Source organism: Sorex fumeus, unplaced genomic scaffold, assembly GCF_029834395.1.
Source record: "Sorex fumeus unplaced genomic scaffold, SorFum_2.1 ptg000131l, whole genome shotgun sequence".
Classification (NCBI taxonomy): domain Eukaryota; kingdom Metazoa; phylum Chordata; class Mammalia; order Eulipotyphla; family Soricidae; genus Sorex; species Sorex fumeus.
Window position 1 is genome coordinate 31,920,091 of NW_026606188.1, and position 22,446 is coordinate 31,942,536.

Consider the following 22,446-nt stretch of genomic DNA (forward strand, 5'->3'; position numbering starts at 1 on the left):
TCTCCGAGAGGGCAGAGGAATCAAACTCGGGTTGGCCATGTTGGCCGCTTGTAAGGCAAACGCCCTACCGCTGTGCTATTGCTCCAGCCCAGTTTGGAGTATAATTATTTTTTACATTGTTGTTTTCAACTTACATTTTTTCTGAGAATTCTCATACAAGATATTGGTTTACCATTTTCTTGTATATTATTTAGTTATAGTTTTTAAAAATATTTTATTTTTATAGTGTTGTTCACAATAATTTATTGCATTCAATATTCTAATACCAATTCCCCCACCATCACACCTTTCCACCACCATTATTTCCAATTTTCTGAACTATCACCCAAACCTGCCCCAAGAGCAGGCCCTAAATTATTTATTTTTTATTACTTGTTATGAATAATTTGCTAAAAATTATTTTAAAACTTTTCTTTGAACAAAGTGTGTGAATATTGTTGTATCTCACCCTGGAGCCATTAAGCCCTTGATTACTAACATGTTGTTATAGGTTGAGCCTTGTGTGCTAATATATTTTTAATCGAGATGGGTTGCCTTCTACTTTACACCCCACCAAATGTGTTGTGCTACTCCTGGTACATCAGTGATGTTGTGCAGCCATGCATGTGGTTGTGTGCTCCAGGAATTCTAAAAACTTAAATACAGATACAGTTAGAGTTAAAGTTTTAACTGGATGGTGACTTTGGGATCTGGAGGCATCTCTGCAGCTTGTTGATCTCTCCTGAGATTGATTTGTGAGTCTTTGGATTTATGGCCTTTAATAAGCTTATATGGTGCCAAAGGGAGTTTGTGATTGTGACCGCCGGACTCCAGGAAGAACAGGAAAATGTCGCCCATCCCCAACTCTGTAAGAGTCTGGAGATTTCAGTCACAAAACCCGCATAACTGAGTTTTTCAACAGATTCATTCATGGATGAGGCTCGTCAGAACCGGTGGAGTCAGGCCGTGAGTGACCTGATTTTTCTTCAAAGCTCTAGGTAAGACTCCACCAGACCAAAATTGTGTCATACTAAATCACTGTCCTTGATATGTCCTTGAATAGGAAGAACATGTAGATTTAGCAAAGAGGGTTGTTTAATGATATTCATTCCTTCATCATTCATACCCATTTAACATTCTACAATCCTTACTGTGTATCTGAATCACTCTTTCAAATGCCAGTGAAAGAGTCTGCTCAAGGAAAATATATTGCTATGAACAAATAATTTTGCTCGAGCGGGCCCAGTAACGTCTCCATTGGAGACTTTGTTGTTACTGTGTCTGGCATATCGAATACGTCACGGGGAGCTTGCCAGGCTCTGCCGTGCGGGCGAGATACTCTCGGTAGCTTGCCAGGCTCTCCGAGAGGGGCGGAGGAATCGAACTCGGGTCAGCCATGTTGGCCACTTGTAAGGCGAAGCCCTACCTCTGTGCTATTGTGTAATGATTACAAAGAAAATGTTACAAAGAAAAAAAATAAAGCAAGTTGAAAAGATAAGAATAAGTGGTGGGGGTTGGATGTACTATTTCATTTAGAATGGCCTTGGAAGGTCGTTAGTGGGGAAAAAAGCAAACTAAACAGAGATCTCCAAGTTCTGGAGAAAGCAAGTTTTAGGCTGAAGGAAGAGTCAAAAGAAGATGAAGCTTTGAATAAGGATGAAAGTGGTGGTAATGAGGAGCAATGAAAATATTAGATACATGTTCAATTTTTAAGCTTATTGAGATGTTACTCATATACCTATTCATGACTGTTCCTATTCAAAATGTACAATTCAGGTATTCTAGAGATAGATGTAATGGTGTTTGACAAATGGAGTTTATTCAAAATATACTGGAAAAAAAGGGCATTAAGGATTGGATTAAGGATTAAACAGCTGGATCAATATTGTGGCATTCATGAAGTTCAGACAACTGATGAGAGAAAAGTGCCTCTATCTCTGGCCTAGAAGAAGACCTGCAAACACATAGAAAAATATTTAGTGTACTATAGGTCTAAGCAGGAGAGTCTAAGTACTATTTAAGCAGGAGACTGATTAAATATCGACAAGTCAGAGAGTAGGTTCAGAAAGTTTTCTATCTCTCCTTTCTGGGGACTTGTTTGTTTTATCATTATAACAAAGGTTTAATTCATCCTGAAAATCAGATAGTAAATTATCATCCAGGATATTTTCTCTAAAAAGAATGAGAGAAAATGCTCATGTTGTATATTTTCAGTTGCTCATACAATGGCCCATTTATATCCTCTTATGCAAAAAGAAAAAGAACATATCAGATGGTGTGTCCTTGTTGCACAATAAATTACTGATAAGTAAACTTTGGTGCTCTCCACTGGGTTTCCCCACCATTAATTCTGCAAGTCTGAATTTGGTATGTCCTAGTGGCTTTAGTGAATTGGGTGTTACACTAAGTTTACAAACAAACTTTATTATTGGTATATAGATACATATATATGACAAACATAATAAATAAAATTCATCATAAAAATTATGGATAACACAGAGAAAGGCCAAATTAGTTGAATGTTTATTGTTAAATCCAGAGATCAAATTTGCTTTTGCTTTTGCATTTTTTGGGGGGGGGTCACACCTAATAGTGCTCCTGGTGATGCTCAAAGGATCATATGTGGTGCCATGGATGGAATCTGGGCCTCCTGCCTGCCAATGTTGCGCCTTCATTGTTGAATTCTCTCTCAGGCTCCATAATTAATTTTTAAAAATTGAATCACCATGTGATAGACAACCACAAAGCTGTTCATGATTGGATTTCAGTGATACGATGTCTCAACACCTACCCTTCCACCAGTGTACATTTCCCACCACCAATGTCCTCAGTTTCCCTTCCACCACCCTTCCAACCACCACCTCCCCTGCCTGCCTCTGTGGCAGGCACCTTTCTTCTTTCTCTCTCCTTTTGTGCATTATGATTTGTAGTACAGGTTCCAAGAGGTCATCATGTTTGTTCTGGTTGTTCAGCATTCTTATCAGGAAGGTACTTCTGGAGTAGCTTTTGTCAACTAAGTGGCAGCTTTGTGGTGTGGGCATAACTGCTGGGGCTTCCAGAGATACAAGGAGGTGGGAGATGGTAGCCCATCCCAACCCTGAGAAAGCCTGGAGGTGTTAGTCACAAAACCTGAATACCCTCTAGGGGAAAGGACAGTTCAGATAGAAAAGGGAACACCAAATGGAGGGTGTTTGGAGGATCCTCCTAGGAGGGGAGATGCAGGTTGAAAGTAGACTGGACTGAACATGTTTGCCACTCAATGCCTCTTTTGCTGATCACAAAACCCAAAAGGAGAGAGAGAACAAAAGGGAATGCCCTGCCACAGTGGCAGGGGGGGATGGGGGGGAATGATATTATCCTGGTGGTGGAAAATGGGCACTGGTGGAGGGATGGGTATTTGATCATGGTATGACCGAAATCCAAGCACAAAAATTTGTAAATCTACAACTGTACCTCATGGTGTTTCACTAATAAAAAAAAAACCTGAATACCCAAATTTTCAACAGATATTAATCCCAGTTCCATCCCAGGATGGTGGAGTCCGGTCAGAGACACATTGGCAATTTTGGATTGTGGAAGCAAGAGGCTGCTGACAGCTCTATTTGGGTGGGCACCAGGCAAACCCGTGCCCCCTATGATCTACTGTGGTCTGTTCAGTCCTGCTTGGATCCAAGATTACCTGCAGCTTTTGATATCTTTTGAGGTTTATTTATAGGTCTCTGGAGCAAGGCTGATAAATGAGCTTGTATGGCCAAGCAGGAGGTGGTTTGCGGGTGTGGATCCCACATACCTAACTTGTGGCAATTTAATTTCTCAGAAAACTTGAGTTGTTGGAGACCGGCCAGAAGCAAAATGGTCATTTCGGGGGTCAAAAAGGCTGAGAGCACCATAAGTTTGCTGATGCCCTTCTCCTCTGGTGACCCACTGGTAGTGCTGTGCCCTCTGGGCCTGGGCCTCAATGGTGGCAGCAACTGTTGCCTCCCCTGCAAGGACCAGGCCCAAGGCTAGGGCTACCACTGTCTGCAGCTCAGGCACTCTGAATGGGCCATAACCACTTGTCTGGCAGAACCTGCCCAAGGAGCACACGCCCCATCCTCACTCTCCAGACAGTTGATACTCAGGGCGGCCCTTCTCCATAATATGACACAGGCCGCGTTGCTGGCACAGTCAGGTCCCGTGAAGAAATGGTGGTGGGGACACCCTGCTGGTGGCAAGCAGCCTGAGCTGGCCTCCCCTGATGGGAACCTGGGTGCCTCTGCAACTCCAGGATTCATACTCCAAGGGAGTTCTAAGCTGACCCGAAGAACCCCACTCACTCATGCAAAACTCTTGCTCACATGGTGGCCAGCTGCTGATAGCACCGAGAGCTTCAGTAGCTCTGTCAGTGTGGGAGTCCAGCGGGCACCCCTGCATCTTCACGAATCCCACTCAGGACAGCACTCTGCTCAGGTCGCCAGTTTGGTTCCACTTGAAGTCACTTATTATTTATTTATTTATTTTTTGCTTTTTGGTCACACCTGACGATGCACAGGGGTTACTCCTGGCTCTGCACCCAGGAATTACTCTTGGCGGTGCTCAGGGGACCATATGGAATGCTGGGAATTGAACCGGGGTTGACTGAATGCAAAGCAAATGCCCTACCCACTATACTATTGCTCCAGCCTCATTTTGATTTTAAGGGAAAATATTTAAAGGACACTTACAGTCATTCACTGAAAAATTTTATGACCCTGTCTGCCACGCTGTTCAGAGCCCTGAGAGCTGCCACTGCTTTGCCAGCTCTCCCTCCTGCTGCCAACCACCATCATTTTTCTCCAAGAGATAAAAATTTTATGAGAAGCAGTTCATTTGGATTCTTGCTTTATTCTCAACCTTGGGAATCAGATGTCTCAGTTATCTACTACTATATAATCAAACATTCCAAAGCTTAGTGTCTTAAGATAAAAAGTTATTATTATTATTATCTCTTCTTCTATTTATTGAGTAAACTGAGCTGGTCTGGGCCTACTTTACTTGGCTTGTTTTATGCAACTGTAAGTTTGAGAGCTAGTTTGGGGTTGGACCAAGTGTCTAAGTCGACTTCTTTATCACATGTCTTATGTTTTTGTGATCCTCTGAGTAAAGTAACCTGGATTTCTGACAGCAGTTCAGGGCTGCTGGAGAGTTCTGTGGGAGATGAACTATATCTACACAACATTTAATCTGCTTGTAACCATTATCCTCTTACAAAAAAATGTTTAAGTCATCTACAAAAGACTATTTTGAAAAAATCAAGGCCCTAATAAAAAACTGGTCATGGATCAAATCTAAGATAAGTATTTTGTAATCAGCACTATCATCCACTCTATAGTTAGGAAATCATACTTGTACTTGCTTTGTATCTCACAGAACTTATCTAATATCAGGAAATGGTTTTGGCATATAGTTCCTTTTTTTCAGGGATATTGTCACATCATTAGATGCAACATATTTGGATTCTCATGCAACTCTTTGCCAGTGGTCAGGATGAATCATTTGAATACTCTGATTTTATTTTAAAGCATAAGTTAGTGAAAATAGTCACTTCCAGAATCATCTTGGTCATAACTTTCAGTTAATTTGACCCATGCAAGGTAACTTTCCAGAGGAGTGGTAGATATGGATAATATCAAGTACTTTGGTCAATTATGTTCTAAGTATCAGTTCTAGAGCAGACTTAATCAAAGGGGGAAATTATTGGTGTTATAGTTTGCAGTAGAATAAGTTCAGAACTGTTCAAGAACTGAAATATAGGAGAAATAAACAAGTGCTGGGAGATTTAAATAAAGAACCAAATAAGAGCGTCTGTACAAGTGAGACAGAAGGAATCCAAACAGGACAAGAGCTAACAAAATAACTGAGCAGCAGCCTAGAGAAAACTCCATCCTGAATTTAGCAAGCAAATAGCAATTTAGAAGCAGATATGTAGACATTTACAAGTGCGTTAAATATTCACAAGACAGAGATAGAGTAAGAGAAAACACCAACTGAGAAAATACAGTTAGACCAACAATTATTCAGGATAGGAAAATTTGAAAAACTCAGCAGGTGATTCCCTTTCTAAAGAACAAAAACAAAACTTCCTTGGGATTGAACAAGAAAATGTAAGTTCCTTAACACCCATAGTTTAAGGAATTTCCCATTCTTATTGTTATAAAGTTATTTCACTCCACTCTTATAATTATGAATTTTTCAGTTAGCCATTATAAAATGTTTACAGTGTTGTCATGCAGCACTTAATAAATATTAGTCCTTCCCTTCCTATCTGCTAATAGGACCAGAAAGTGACTAAGCAATAAGCATCATATGGTCCCATTTCTTGAAGATGATGGTAATTGGTCTTTATAATCAACAATTTGCCAAACCACTTTTGTAGGACTCTCTCATATGGTTACACATAATAGTTCATTTAGAATAAAATGACATTTTCCTGAATTGCACATGTAAATTCCAATGTAATAACACATGTGATTATCTTGCAGAGTGGATGTTTCCATGTATGTATATAAAAAAAATAGTCTGCTTTGGTCAAAGTTTCCCTGAAGTGAATTTAAAATGGATCATTAGTGGTTAAGGATGCTATCAGGAAAAAATCTGGGGGTTAGTGAGGTCCGTATGATAAGGACAATGAAGACATTTTTAGGAAAGGTCTAACTCTGACTCCCGGTTTATTAAGACATCAAAATAAAGATTTATGCATGGAAGTGAAATAACTTCAGAATGAATACTTTCACGGAAATTTGAGCCATTACATCCTGTATTAGCAGAAACTCTCAGCAGCATACCCCAATATAGAAAAGCAATGACAAATACCATAATTCAAGTGAGAAAAGGTGAAAGTAAACTTAATTTCCAGAACTGCCCAGTTTATCAAAAAGCCTGGACCTATTCCCAGGATGCTTTTTATTTATTTTAAAGAGTCTAGACCAAATATCAAGATAAGCCTTGTACAATAGATCCAAGGCTAGTGGGAGGTGAGGAAATAGATATTTTTATAGAAAATAAAGTTATTTGCCAAAAACACTAGGACAGAAAAGGTAAATACAAATCATTTATATGTGGAGGCTGTTGGGGAGAGTTGACAGGGAAAAGGGCATGGAATTAAGAAACAGTTCTACAATGTGAGGAAGTTGATTTGATTTCAGCTTCCCCTGAGGATAAGCATGATTTAATTATTAGCTTTTACTTGGCACTAAAGTTATTCCCCACACAAGTATTTTAACTTAAATGTAGGGAAGAGAAGTGCTAAGGGGGGGTCAGAAAAGTTTTATTTGAAGATGATGCTATAGATGGAGTAATATATGAAAACCCTTTTATTCTCACTGAAGACTTCCAAGTGGAAGGTTTAAATCCCACTGTGGCGAATGAAAATGATGGAAGCATAGTTTACCTCCCAGTGCTAAAGCATCCCTTAGTGATTACTTGTGGTGCACAGAATAGTTTTATGTTATTAAAAAGGTTTAATCAGAGCATTCTTATTTTTCCAAGAGTTTTTCATGGGCAGAATATTTGGAACTTCGTCTTTCCTGAAAGTTCAAACAAACTATAAATAAAATTTTCACTAGCCTGTATAATCACTGTCACTGTCACTGTCCTCCCATTGTTCATTGACTTGCTTGAGTGGGCACCAGTAATGTCTGTATTGTGAGACTTGTTGTTACTATTTTTGGCATATCGAATACGTCATGGATAGCTTGCCAGGTTTTGCCATGTGGGCAAGATACTCTCTGCAGCTTGCTGGGCTCTCTGAGAGTGGCGGAGGAATCGAACCAGGGTTGGCCTGGATCGGCTGCCTGCAAAGCAAATGCCCTACCTGCTGTGCTATCGCTCCAACCCAACCTATATAATATGAAACATTTGTCATGAAGCAGTTCAAGTGCCTTCTGATTTTATCAACTCACTCTCTGAGATGTTACCTGAAAGTAAATCTGTTTAGTTTGGCCAAACTGCAGCTGCTGTCTAAGAACATGATAAACGTGATATCAACAGGAGGTATTTTTTCTTTCCTTATTATCATTTTCTCTAATTAGCTAAAAATATATAGTTCAAAAATGACCTCTTCGTCTTCTCCAGGACTTGGAAGCTGGCCTCACATGCTGGGAGAAAAGGCAACTCAGATAGAGAAGGGAACACCAAGTAAAGGTTGTTTGGAGGACTCGCTCAGGATGTGAGATGCATGCTGAGAGTAGAATATAGACCGAACACGATGGCCACTCAAAACCTCTATTGCAAACTACAACACCCTAAGGGAAAGAATGAGCAAAAGGGAATGCCCTGTCACAGAGGCGGGATGGGGTGGGGGAGATGGGGTGTGGGGGTGGGAGGGCTACTAGGATCATTGGTGGTGGAGAATGGGCACTGGTGGAGGGATGGGTCCTCAATCAATGTATAACTGAAACGCAAACATGGAAGTTTGTAAGTCTACAACTGTACCACATGGTGTTTCACTAATAAAATAAAAAAATAAGTAAAACTGTGGTGCTGGGAAAAACAAAAACAAAAAACAAAAATGGCCTCCTCTATACTCTAGCAATTCCACAACTTGATATATGCCCATGAGAAAGGTAAACTCCAAAGATATGCAAGATTGCTTATAACATCCTGTTTATGATCATCAAAGTTAGTCAAGCCCAAATGTCCATCAACAATGGAATATTATCAAACAAGAGCAAGGTATCCTATATGAGACATCATGAATGAGTCTCAGAGATACAATACTGAGTGAAAGAAAAACTGGGCACTAATAAATACAGTTATAAATTTTCATATGGAAGTTCAAGGACAATAATAGTTACAGTAATAAAAGAACAGTGGTCATCACTGAGGCTTATATTGTGCATGAGTGCACCATGGACACTGGAGGTGTTCTGTCTTGCTGTGTGTTCTGTAATTATACCTCGCTCACCTCCACATAAAAATAATTCAGCAGAGTACTTAAGAATGGAGCACTTTACTATGCATATCTTATACCAAAATGACAATATTAAGAATAAGAGTCTTTTCAGAGGCTTATATTTAAAGATTCAAAATTAAATCTTCTATTCAGGTTAGCACAAATCAAAACAGCTTCTCTATATGTTAGGCATTTCAGAAAATCTTTTTTGTCATTTCTTAATGTCCTATGTTTAAAAATGCCATTCAAGTATGGTGAATTACAGTAATCTATGCCAGGAAAAAAGCCCCCTTCACCAAAGTATCCTAACAAAGTTCATTTTATTCTTCTTATACTATGTTCTTTATAAATACCCTTCAACGTGACCTACGGTTACTGTGTCTTCAATTCTCATTGCTAATCTTTAGGAGTAACCAGTAAAATTCTTAGTTTTAGATGTTATTTTATTATTATTATTATTATATTTTTTTGCTTTTGGGTCACATCCGGCAAAGCACAGGGGTTATTTCTGGCTCTGCACTCAGGAGTTACTCCTGGCAGTGCTCAGGGGACCATATGGGATGCTGGGAATCGAACCCGGGTGGGCTGCATGCAAGACAAATGGCCTACCCGCTGTGCTATTGCTCTAATCCCTAGATGTTATTTTAAAAAGAACAAAAATTTGACTTAAAAAAAAGTTTTGTTTTACTTTGTTTGCTTTTTCTTAATGCTTATGCAAATCATATTTATGTCTGCAGGAAGCATGTGGTTCCATTACAAAGAGAAGTTCTGTTTCCATGTAAGAGCTTTTAATCCATTTAGGAAACCAATATACAGTGAAACAGAAAAGAGTTGAGAAAGTCTTTGACAGGCAAGGCCCCATTAAAATGCCTTGGGCATTGTTAAAAATATTCAAGAGATAAAGTCAGTTGGGAGCAGTTTCATTCCCAAATTCAAATATTTTCATTAGAGGATATTTATTTTTGCTGAACAAAAACTCAAATAGCCATAGTGCAACCAAATGGCTAGACAAACTCAGGTTCATAACCTCTGTTCCCAATTTGGTTTCAAAACCTAGATTATTGGCTGCTGTTATGAAACCATGAAAAAAGTTCGATTACTTCGCAGTGGTGGTCATGAAGAAAGCACATCTGAAAAGACAACACTGAAAAAAAAAGGTTCAGCATCTTGCAAACTCTCAGGAAGTCAGTGCTTTCTGGAGAGGAGTTTCCGTCCTTGAGATGTGATAGGTGACTAGAAACATGGAGGAGTTGAGAGATGGGGATTTCATTAACAGCAATTTAGGGTGAAGTATTTTTGATTGCTGTTTCCTGAAAAAGGAGTATTGGACCAGCTATTTTTGGAGATTAGTGATAAAATTTCCAGTCAGTATTGTTTGCAAGCTTCTGGAAAATTTATGACTACTAATATGACATTGAGGGAAAATGCTGTGATTGTTATAATTGTAGAATTTTGTTAGCAGTTATTTTAATGATTTAGAATTAATTTATTCAATATACACTTGTGTTGAACACCTACTAAATACCAGGCACTGCAATACATATTGGCTGTATAAAGCAGCCTACTAGTCTTACATACCAATGAGTGATTTGGACCAATAAATAAGCAATATATTATGTACCTGGATAATTATTAGACCATAATAAAACATTTGTTGTGTATAATAATGACTACTCTACATCTAGATTTTTTTTTTATCGAAGATAACAACCATTTCATGGAATTCTTAAGAGAATTGAATGAGGCAATGCATTTCTTTTTAGTTTTTAGGCTTGATGGTGACTAGCAAACCCTCATTTGTTATTTAATCACAGATGCAGATACAGAATCAATGCAAAGCAGGGTGCTGGGGAGGACACAGAGGTACATCAGTCAGTCTGAGGGAGAACTCCAAAAACGTTGTTGTTGAGGAGGTGGGCGCTAAAGAATGAATAGCAGAGACCAGCAGAGAAAGGAGAATATTCATTCCAGAGAGTGGCAGGATAGGGTATGGGTATAGGGTTCAAAATTGACAGTAGTTCAATAGCACTGGCGAGCAGAGTTTCAACGCAGCTATACTAAGAGAGTAAGCTGGAGAGGTGAAATGTGCTGGTAATTCACTCTGGATAGATTGATATCCACAGTTTTCATGTTCCCATCAGAGCTGATTTCAACTACTACAACTTAACCACAAAAGGAAAAATTACTGGATTGAAAAACCCCAGTGTATAATAGATACAAGTGATCTCCAGTATATCCTAGTCACTAACTTAAGAATTTGGATGGACTCTGTACAAGGAAGCCAGAGACACAATCAAAGAAACAGTGTATCAGATCTCAGTTTGAAGATCATACCAGCTTTAGTGAGAAGCAGGAAAAGAAAAATATAGAGGAAGGAATATCAGTGCAATAATTCACCCCAGAAATTAAGATAGGTACTAGGTAGGTGGCTTCAGTAGGGCCTGATACTTCTGAATTCTTGAAACATGATCACTAATTTTGTTGTGGTAGTTTCTTGGGCAGTCAGGAATTACTCCTGACGTGCTTGGGGATCAGATGGAATGCTGAGGATTGAGCCCAGGTTGGCTGTGTACAAAGCAAGTGCCCTCCCCGTTGTACTATCTCTTCAGTCTCATGTTCACTAGTTTAAACCTCATTAAAGGAGATATTTTGACAGTCATTTTATAGATGGAAACACTTGCCTAATTCCGCACAGCTGGTAAGGTCAGTGTCAAACTCTGTTTCTAAGCTACCTCACCTGGATCTGCAATGTTAACCATGCCCCATTATATTCTGCAGATAATGAAGATGGGAAAGATTAATCCATGAAATAAAAGAATTTGAACGTTCAGAAGGAGAACTAGAAGAAAAACTTACCTTTGAAAGTGGAGGGGAGTGGGGACAAAAACCCAAGTGGAGAGTTCAACCTCGACAAGAAGGAATATTGAAGAAACAAGAATCTCATAGACATTAAGAATATCACTTAATCACTTAACTTCCCATTAGTTGTCGATTTGCTTAAGTGGGCGCCAGTAATGTCTCCATTTGTCCCTGTCGCGTGCTAGTGTAGCCCAATGGCATCTGTTCACTCCGGGCCTCAAACCGATCGTTCATGATCTTGACGAAGAAGTCTGACCATCTGGTAGGTGGGCTGCCACACGGTCTTTTGACATCCCGTGGAATCCAGTCAGTAACAGCTCTAGTCCAGCGGTCGTCTTTAAATCTCATTACGTGACCAGCCCATCTGATTTTCGACACCTTGGCAAATGAGACAGCGTCCCTGATTCTTGATCGTCGACGGATGTCAGAACTCTGGATTCTCTCTCTCATTTGAGTGAAACGTGATATTCCCAGCATAGCTCTTTCTATTCTTCTTTGGGAGACCTGAATAGCGTTCTCATCTTGTTTGCGTAGGGCCCAGGTCTCTGAGGCATATGTTAATGCAGGAAGAACAGTGGAATCAAAGAGATGTGCCCGGAGCCGGAGAATATAAAGAATATAAAGTAAAGTAAAGGCCCTCCCGTTGATCATCGATTTGCTCGAGCGGGCCCAGTAACGTCTCCATTGGAGACTTTGTTGTTACTGTGTCTGGCATATCGAATACGTCACGGGGAGCTTGCCAGGCCCTGCCCTGCGGGCGAGATCCTCTCTGTAGCTTGCCGGGCTCTCCGAGAGGAGCGGAGGAATCGAACTCAGGTCGGCCATGTTGGCTGCATGCAAGGCAAACGCCCTACCGCTGTGCTATCACTCCCAGCACATATACTAAAATTGGAACGATACAGAGAAGATTAGCATGGCCCCTGCGCAAGGATTAAGAATATAACTGCAGGTAAATTTCTAGGAGTACTGAGAGGAAATAGAGGCTTATGTTTAAAAAGTGTTAAGGACTGGAAGAAGCTAGAGGGAATAAAGATCCAGATTCTAGCAGAACCAAAGTTTTTCTAATGGGATATGGTGTGAAAGCAGCTATCTCTTAAGAGACACTTTGAGGACCCAGGAGAGAGCCATGTTCTACTTAAGACAAAGGGTAAGTCCTAGTAAAGATGTTCGTCAGCTTAATTATAAGGCCAGCGCTTCAGAGGGTTCTGGAAATGAAAAAGAACTGGGGTATGAAGTAGAAGAAGTGATAAAATGGGATAACAGTAATCAGTGCATCTTGGGTAGGGGATAAGAACTAAGTCTATTATATATGGTAAGTTTTCCTGTTACATATAGTAAGAGAGAGCACTGAGAGATGGATATCCTAATTGGGGCAGTGGATAATGAGGAGAGGAGAGGAGGATGCAGGAGAGGAGGGGAGGGCAGAGGAGGAAAAGGGAGAGCAGGACAGAGGAGCAGAGAAGAGCAGGACCAAAGAGAGGAGAGCATAGTCGAGGCCTGCAGAGGAGGGCAGAAGTGAGGGGAGATAGGGAACCGAAGTGGTGGGAGATGGGCACTGCTCAGTTGTTAGGGCATCCTGAAGGAGTGGAGCTCCCAAGAAAAGGAAAAAGATCCTTTGAGTGACAGAAACTGTGGTCTGGGTCCATCTAAAAAGTTTCACTGGAAAGGCTTGCAGAAAGACTCCTAATTTGTGTGTTCATGTGCATATAGACTGTACATGCTGAGATACTATTTCCCTGCCATTTTTTTAGGGGGGGATTGCTTAAAATTGGCAAGTTATGTAGCATTTGAATTAACTGATGTTTCAAGGATGAATGTTAGGCTGTGAGACCCCTGTCAGAGATGACTCAGGTCTCAGTGCTTGTTCATCTTTCTCTATAGGGTCTCACTTGACCACAATGCTGCAAAATATCTATAGCATACGTCAGACAAAACCAAAATTTCCTTATTAGAAAAATATCACAACTAAACTTTTATTTATTTAAATTTTAAATTTTTTTGCTATTTTGTTTTTTCCTACATATACATTTTTAAAAGACCAAAATACCCATAAGAGATAATTAGGCAAGAGATTTGTATGCACAATTCACAGAGAAAGACATATGAATAACCAAGAGAAAAGTGAAAAATGAAAACTTACTGGCTCACTTATAATTTCAGATAACTTTTTACCTACTGCATTTTCAGAGTATGAGTGTTTTACTTGATACTGCAGAGTGTACTGAACAAATACTGTCATCTATTTTTAAATAATTTATTTACTTTGGTTTTCGGACCATACCTGGTTGCGCTCAGAGCTTACTCCAGGCTCTGTACACAATCCTGGTAGTGTTTGGGGGACCATATGAAATGCCAGAGATAAAACCTGGGTTGGCCATGGGTAAGGCAAGTGCCCCACCCACCGTACTGTTGCTTCAGTCTGATATCTATATTTAATGGTCAAATGGGATACTATGCTATATCCCATTCGTATATTGATACTTAAAGAATGAAGCAAAGTCACATGTTCAGCTATGGAATGGCCTCCTTGACATACTGTTAATAGATTAAAATCAAGGTTCAGAATAATATGATATAAGAGATGATAGTCCGTCTATGGGATGAGAGGTTGTAAAAGCAGGCAGGGCACTTGTCTTGCACACAACAGAATTTGCTCAATCCCTAGCACCACATATGATTCCCTGAACACAGAGCCATGAGGACACCCTGAGCACTGCTGGGCTTAAACCTGAAACAAACAAACAAAGCTCTGTATATGCATGTATGTATTTATCAGCATTAGAAAATGTTTGGAAGAATATTGAAGTCATTATCATTTCTAACTCTGAAGGAGGCTAAAGGTCACCATGAGAAAGGATGGATACACTTTCAAAAACATATTTTATAATGGAAAATTGCAAACATATGCAAGGTAAAAAGTGGGACATAACTAATCCATTTTATCGCCTACGTCAACAATCATTAATATTACTTGGTCATAAATGTATTCAGTCTGAAAAACAAATACCAATTGTCTATATTAGTTCCCCATTGAAAAAACTTCAACATAGTAAAAATGATTTTCTTCAGTGTCTTCATAAATGTGGATTAGTTTGCACAATTCAGTGCCCATAATAGGAGAAAGCTACTGGGATTAGGGGATGTGAATTATTTTTATTCTTGAATCCTGCTAGTTCTGTAGCTAGAGGGTCAGAGAACCCTATCCAGATACTATTAAACAATTCTTTTTTTACAAAAAAAAATACCACTACCTACCCTCCCCCAAACAACAACTTCAAAGAAAGATTTCTTACTCTGTAAGGACAAATGTAATGATTTCTCCCCCTTCCTTGCTAGCCCCACAAGTCATGCTTTTATTAATAAACAACTTATCTTGCAATTTATTTTTATCCTTGTATTAAGATTTACTTAACTTCCCAGCAGCGCCAAAAGCTAAGAAAAACAGTGTCTTCCTCCTCTTTAAATTGGTGTGTCTTGGGCAGCTTAACAGCTGCGTCCAGATGTAAATTACCCTCAGTCATGATGGATGTTAAAAGTTCAGGGGAGCTTGGAAAAATACTAGCTTTCCAGACTGTATTTAGGAAAGAATGGTAAATTCTGAAGGCTGAAGATAATACACGGACTCCTCTGTTCAACAGTCATTCATGCCACATAATCTACTCATACAGGCTCTTCACTGGAGCCAGGATTATGGAGCTGAGAAGCACGTGACCTCTGATTGCCAAGAGCTTAAATGTGGAATGAAACTTTCAAGATTTGCTCTGATTCCACAGTTGGGGTTGCTTTTTTTCTATCTTGGGAACCAATTCTTATTCATCTCATAGAATTTAACCATAAATTACCCTCTCTTGTGAACAGCACTTAGAATCTACTGCCAGGACCATTCCTCCTACAGTGCTCACCCATTGCCATCATCCTGCCAAGTTCAGTTCACTATACCCATCACTGCGGCCATGTCTGATTCCTTAAATCTGATCTATTTACTATGCTTAATCATATTATATTACTGATTCTTTTATGTGGCTCTTTCTAGGGTAGAGCCTTGGATTTTCCAGTTCCTACAGAGGTCGTGGCACATACATTTATTGAATTAACATGTAAAGAAGAGTAATAACATTATTGCTCTGGGTTTTATGTCACTTAAAGTCTCATAAATAACTTCAAGATAATCTGCTTGGTTGTTTGGCCCTCCACAGATGCTGCTTCTCTTAGTATTTTATCAAAACACAAATCTTGATCTGAGTGTACCCAAGGATACTAATAACAGGAACAAATGTATGTCTTGGGGTCTCAGTTCTAGGCAGCTCAAATTTATTGCGTTTCCCTTTGAAATAGACATTGGTGTTGATCTCAAAACCATCACTTTATTCTTTCCACATGACATACTTTAGGTAAAAAATTAAGTTGGAACTTATACAAATTATGCTATCAGTGTCCTACTAAGAAACCTCTGGACAGAATGAAGCTTGTTTAGGGCTTTTATTAAGATTGTGTAACTCTTGAGAAGGACTAACCAGTTGAAGGATCATAATAGAAAAGTTCCTACTTCTTTTTGAGATCTTAGTCCCAAAACTTGCAAATTAAAAAAAATGTTAGAGGAAAAGAATCACTTGATCACTTGACATCCCATTACTCATCAATTTGCTCGAGCGGGTGCCAGTAACATCTCCATTTATCCCTGTCGTATCCTAGTGTAGCCCAATGGTGGCTGCTCATACTAGGAACATGAAGAGCCTCAAACCGATCGTTCAGGGTCTTGACGAAGAAGTATGACCATCTCGTAGGTGGGTTGCCACGTGATCTTTTGACATACCGTGGAATTCAATCAGCAATGGCTCCAGTTCAGCGGTCGTCTCCAAATCTCATTACGTGTCCAGCCCATCTGATTCTTGATGCCTTGGCAAACGAGACAGTGTCCCTGATTCTTGACCATCGATGGAGGTCAGAACTCTGGATTCTTTCGCTTATTTGAGTGAAGCATGATTCTCCAAGCATAGTTCTTTCGATTCCTCTTTGGGAGACCGTAATTGCGTTCTCATCCTGTTTTCGTAGGGTCCAGAGGCATATGTTAATGCAAGAAAAACAGTGGGATCTAAGAGATGTGCCCATAGCTGGAGGTTCTTCATCCTATTAGCTATTTCTTCAATGCTCTTGAAGGAGTTCCAAGTCACTCTCTTCCTTCTGTGCAACTCAGGTGCCAGGTCATTCGTCATGTTGACTTCTCGACCTAGGAACACATAACTGTTGCATTTGGAGATGTTCATTCTGTTGAGAGCGAATGGAGCATCAGGAACAAGACCATTTCTCATAAACCTTGTCTTTGTGAGATTCAGCTGTAATCTGAACTTTCCATACTCACAGTCGAAATCGGCCAGCATTTGTGCCACTTGGATAACGTTCGGTGTTATTAGAACGATGTCATCAGCAAAGTGGAGGTGGTGTAGTTTCCGACTGTCTACCTTCACTCCCATTTCTTCCCATTCCAGTTGTTGCATGACATTCTCGAGGGTGGCAGTGAAGAGTTTCGGTGAAATGGTATCACCCTGTCGAACCCATCTCTTGACATGGATGATCACTTCTTTGTAGAATGGTGAGATCCTGTTAATGAATTCAGAAAAGAATATTAGAGACAAATTAAAGTAGGTGTCAGAATGCTTTCCAGAAGTCCTTTTGGCTTCAATGAAATCTAGGGCCCAGAATCCAGGGAACACAGAGTTTCAGTAAATTGAAACAAAAAGCCTTTTATCTAATCTCAACTTCTCTTCCATAAAAAGCCACTGGGATCCTGAGGAATACTGTAACAGTCTTTCCTGTGTTACTAGTCCTTTCTGTGAATTGAGACATTTACAGGTAGCAAGAGAAAAAAAACTCTAGTGGGAAATTGACTTTAAGATGTCCAATGTCCTTTGTTCTTTCCCTGTTTTTTTTTTTTTTGGCAGAGATACCTTAAATCCAGTACATATTTTGAATTTAGGCTGATGGGAAGAGGCGATTCTGTCTCTACCGCTCTCTTGCTGATGGCTCCTCCTATGGGCGGAGCCCCGGCTCTCTGGAGCCATTCTTGGCACCAGAGGTTTTAGGATGTGACACAGAGGTTCCCATTGACCCACAGTGAACCAGGATCACATTGGTCCTATTGGTTAGTCCAAGAACAGAATCACCACAGGACTCTTTATAGAGTACTGTGCTTCCATATGCAACTCAGATATCTATTTAATATACATAATTCTGCTAGGAGAAATTTGCTCTGATGCTGCCAGTTCTGGTATATACTAAATACAGGGAGAGAAGAGGTCAGACGTGGGCTCCAAACTAAAGAAATAATATTGACAAATAATTAACTTGAACTGATATTTTCCATTTAATTAATTAATTAATTTATTTATTTATTTATTTATTCTTTTTGGGTCACACCAGGCGATGCACAGAGGTTACTCCTGGCTCATGCATTCAGGAATTCCACCTGGCAGTGCTCGGGGGACCATATGGGATGCTGGGAATCTAACCTGGGCTGGCCGCATGCAAGGCAAATGCCCTACCCACTGTGCTATCGCTCCAGCCCCCATCTTATTTATTCTTCACAGAACATGATAAGCACTATTAGGTGCATGATTTTTTAAGTTAGGAAGCTGAGATTCAAGGAATTCAGTACCCAACCTAAGATCACACATGCTATCAAATTACTTCTAATCCAGGATTTCCAGATCCATAGTTTTGCATATACTCACTCTGCTAACTGCCATTCAAGAACTTTACACACACACACACACACACACACACACACACACATATTCTCTCTCCCTCTCTTTCTCTCTCTCTCTCTATCAGCTGGGAACATTTCTGATCAGAACTAGATTATAAGGTTGTCAATGAATTCCAAAATGATAATAGAAACTTGTCATCAACATGTCTCCTGAGTCACAAGAGAAATATGATTTCATATATTTCTCTTTTGCTACATACGAAACCCTGACCCAGAAGCAGGTCATCTACGAATGGTTTAGCACCAGGTGCCCCACGAATGTGCGTTGCGTGACAGGCGAGGGGGTGGCCGCCTTTCCGGCCGAGCCCCGGTTCCCGAGAGGAGTGGCTCTCCGCACCGAACCCCGGTCCCGACGCGCGGCGGGGGACGCACCGGCAAAGGTGTGGCCCACCGGCGGGGACGAGCGAGGGACCCGCTAGCCGAGGCCCACTGAGGCTCCCGCGGCGCTGCTGTATCATTCCAGCTGCTCTGATCAAGAATCAGGGACGCTGTTTTGTTTGCCAAGGTGTCAAAAATCAGATGGGCTGGTCACCTAATGAGATTTAAAGACGACCGCTGGACTAGAGCTGTTACTGACTGGATTCCACAGGATGTCAAAAGACCGCGTGGCCGCCCACCTACCAGATGGTCAGACTTCTTCGTCAAGATCATGAACGATTGATTTGAGGCTCTTCATGTTCCCAGAGCGAAAAGATGCCATTGGGCTACACTGGCACGCGACAGGAACGAATGGAGACGTTACTGGCGCCCACTCGAGCAAATCGACAACTAACGGGAGGTTAAGTGATTAAGTGATTAAGTGATATTTCTCTTTATCTTCCCTTTCCTTTTTTTATTGTTAACATGCACCTGTGTGCTTGGGCTGGTGGCCTGCAGCAACAGGTGTGGTGCCCCTAGAAGGGAGCTGTTGTGTTGACAGACACTTTGGATATCACCTTCACTGAGGGCTACAGCTTGATTGAAATGTTCACACACCGTTGCTGTTTGCAGGACACTGCTTACTTTCTTCTAGTGGTGCCAGGGTTCCTAGTGGGCAGTGCCACCATGATCACACTTGGGCATCCAGGGGTCAAGCTTATTATAATTTCATGCCTCAAGGCAGGGACTCTACTAAAGAAATCTTACGTAATAAAGAAATTTCGTCTTTTTCCTAGATTAAAAATATATTCTCAGACACATCCATTGGGTATTTAGGATTCAGTTAATCAAGAAGTAGTCAATAAGTTACATAAGTTAGGGTAAATAACCTTGGGGTTATAATAATCAGTAGCGTATCTTTTTATTTTTTTTCTTTTTGGGTCACACCGACAATGCCCAGGGGTTACTCCTGCCCATGCACTCAGGAATTACCCCTGGCAGTGCTCAGGGGACCATGCAAGGCAAACACCCTACCTGCTGTGCTATTGCTCCAGCACCTCACTAGCGTATCTTTTATTTTTATGTAGGAGTACTGCTCTTTATTCAGCCACTGATTAGCTGATTGAATTGTACATAAACTCCACCTTACTTTTTTTTCATTTTTTATAATTTTATTTATTGAATCACCATGAGAGCAGTTACAAAGCTTTCGGGTCTAAGTCTTGGCCATACAATGAAACACCCGTACGTTCACCAGTGCCCATTCTCCACCACCAAAAACCCCAGTATACCCCCATCCCACCCCCTCCCCCTAGCTGTGGGGCAGATGATTTCCACATTACTCTCTCTCTACCTTGATCACATTCAATATTTCGACACCAGACCCACCATTATTATTTGAGATTTTACCCCAACACTCAGATCTTCTGAAAAGGCAACAGTAGACAATTTGTGTTCTATTGCTGGGTATGAATAGCATATGATGTTGCGTGGCTGCAGAAGGACCCTTTAATTTTGAAATTTTGAAATTTTAACACTTAAATTTGGAGGGATTTCTGCCAAAAGCCACTGGGTTTCGAGATTTGCTCCTGAGTCTCTGGGATCATGGCCATTGAGCAGCTTGATCAGGAGCCAGAGAGGCCATTCGTGGGTGATGACTTGGGGTCTTGTTGGGGTGGGGAGGACAGACCCGGCTCCACCCCCATCCCATGAGGCCCAACAAGTTTCGTCACTGCGGGCCCAGACCTGACTGTCCAATAGCCTCTGGAGGATGACGGCCCATGAATAATATTTTTAAATGTGATTTTGGATGGGTGAGGAAGTTTGGAGCACATTGCCAGTGCTCAGGGATTTCTCCTGGCAGGGCTGAGGGACCAGTAATTGAACAAAGGTCAACTGCTTGCAAGACAAGCACCTTTTCCTCTCTTTCCAGCCCTTTTAATGGGATGCTTTGAAGAAATATCTAAACAAATTCAAAAAGAATTTCATGATACACTAACAAAGTTTTTCATGAAGACAGGATCTAACAGAACTAGGATTAAGAGAAAATGAGTGAGACTGACGTTGTTCCAGCTAACTCAAGACAAAATCTAAAAATACAATAAAAATACAATGACCTGTATTTAGAAAATGTATGTTCAAAACAAAATACTGCACATTATAAAACAGAAGCATCCATGTTTGTTTCCTCTTCCTATGGCAAAGGAAAATAAAAGACCCCTAAACCTGAGGGAGCACATATGACATAGTTTGGGAGTCAAGGGAAGCAATGCAGCAAATTTTTTACAATGAAAAGATCAGAAGGATATGGATATGTTCATCCTGACAGGAGCAACTGCTCTACTAGCAGGGTACAGGAGTTGGCTGCCCTGGAAAAAAATGCCCCAAAGAACCTTTTTATTCAAGGGATTAGCTCAGTTAGTTTTGTTTCTATGGAAAGCAGCCAGGCTGCCTTTGGCCAAAGTGCCCCAGAACCATTGACAATTATGTCACTAAGATAGAAGAGATAGCTCAAAGGGCTGGTTTGTGTGCTTTGTATGTTAGAGTCATAAATCAAATCTCTATGACATTGTCCCCCAACCCTGCCACAAGTGACCTCTGAGCATCAGGCTGGGAGTGAGCCCTGAGCACCACTAAGTGTAGTCCCCAAACAAAATTATATCTTAGGAGACAGAACAATAATACAGTGGAGAGGGCCAACCCAGGTTCCATGCCAGGTTCCATCCCTGGCATCCCATACATGGTCCCCCGAGCAATGCCAGGAGTGATTGCTGAATGCAGAGCCAAGAGTACCCCTCTAGCATCTCCAGGTGTGATCCAAAAAGCTAAAAAGACAATAACAAAAATAAAATTATATCATAAAACACAGCCATTATCTTACATTTCAATCTCTTATTAACTACAGATCAGTAGCATAAAACTTTTAATGTAAGAACAACAGTACTCAATTAACTTAAGACTTAGCCTGGAGGCCATAAGAGAAGACTTTTCTGAAGTGGACCAGGCAGGTCTGACAGAGATAGTTCTGGACATCATCTTCCTTGACAATCCAGACTCAAGGAGCACCCCTCCCAGCCACTACCACATGACCAGGTTTTATTTTCTTCCTTGTCTTTCTCACACTGACTTTTTCCTGTTTAGTTGCTGTGGTTTGTTTGCTGTGGTTCCCACTACAGAACACAGCATCTATGCAAAAAAATCCAAAAAATAGGTAAATTAGAGCAAACTTTTTAAAAAATTTTATTTATTTATTTTGAATACCCATCCCTCCACCAGTGACCATTTCCCACCACCGCAGATCCCAGTATCCCTCCCACCCCCAACCCCCTCCCCCCCAACCCACCCTGTCTCTGTGGCAGGGCATTCCCTTTTGTTCTCTCCCTCCTATTGGGTGTTGTGGTTTGTATAAGAGTTTAGCCTGATTTTCAGGGAGAAACGTTGGATGATTTACTTTCCATTGATCACTTTGCATATAGGAAGATGTCGCGCGGCTGCGTAAGTGGCCGTGCGGTTTGGAGGAAAAGTCCTGGTTCCCGCATACTTGAGCTATGCTTGTAGAGGCTCCTGGTCACCGGGG

The 22,446-nt window shown here is 40.8% G+C and overlaps 1 pseudogene; it reads left to right on the forward strand.

The window, feature by feature from the left end:
- The first annotated feature begins 12,607 nt into the window (after window positions 1-12,607).
- LOC130015855 (uncharacterized) lies at window positions 12,608-12,708 on the forward strand (annotated as a pseudogene).
- Window positions 12,709-22,446: the final 9,738 nt, after the last annotated feature.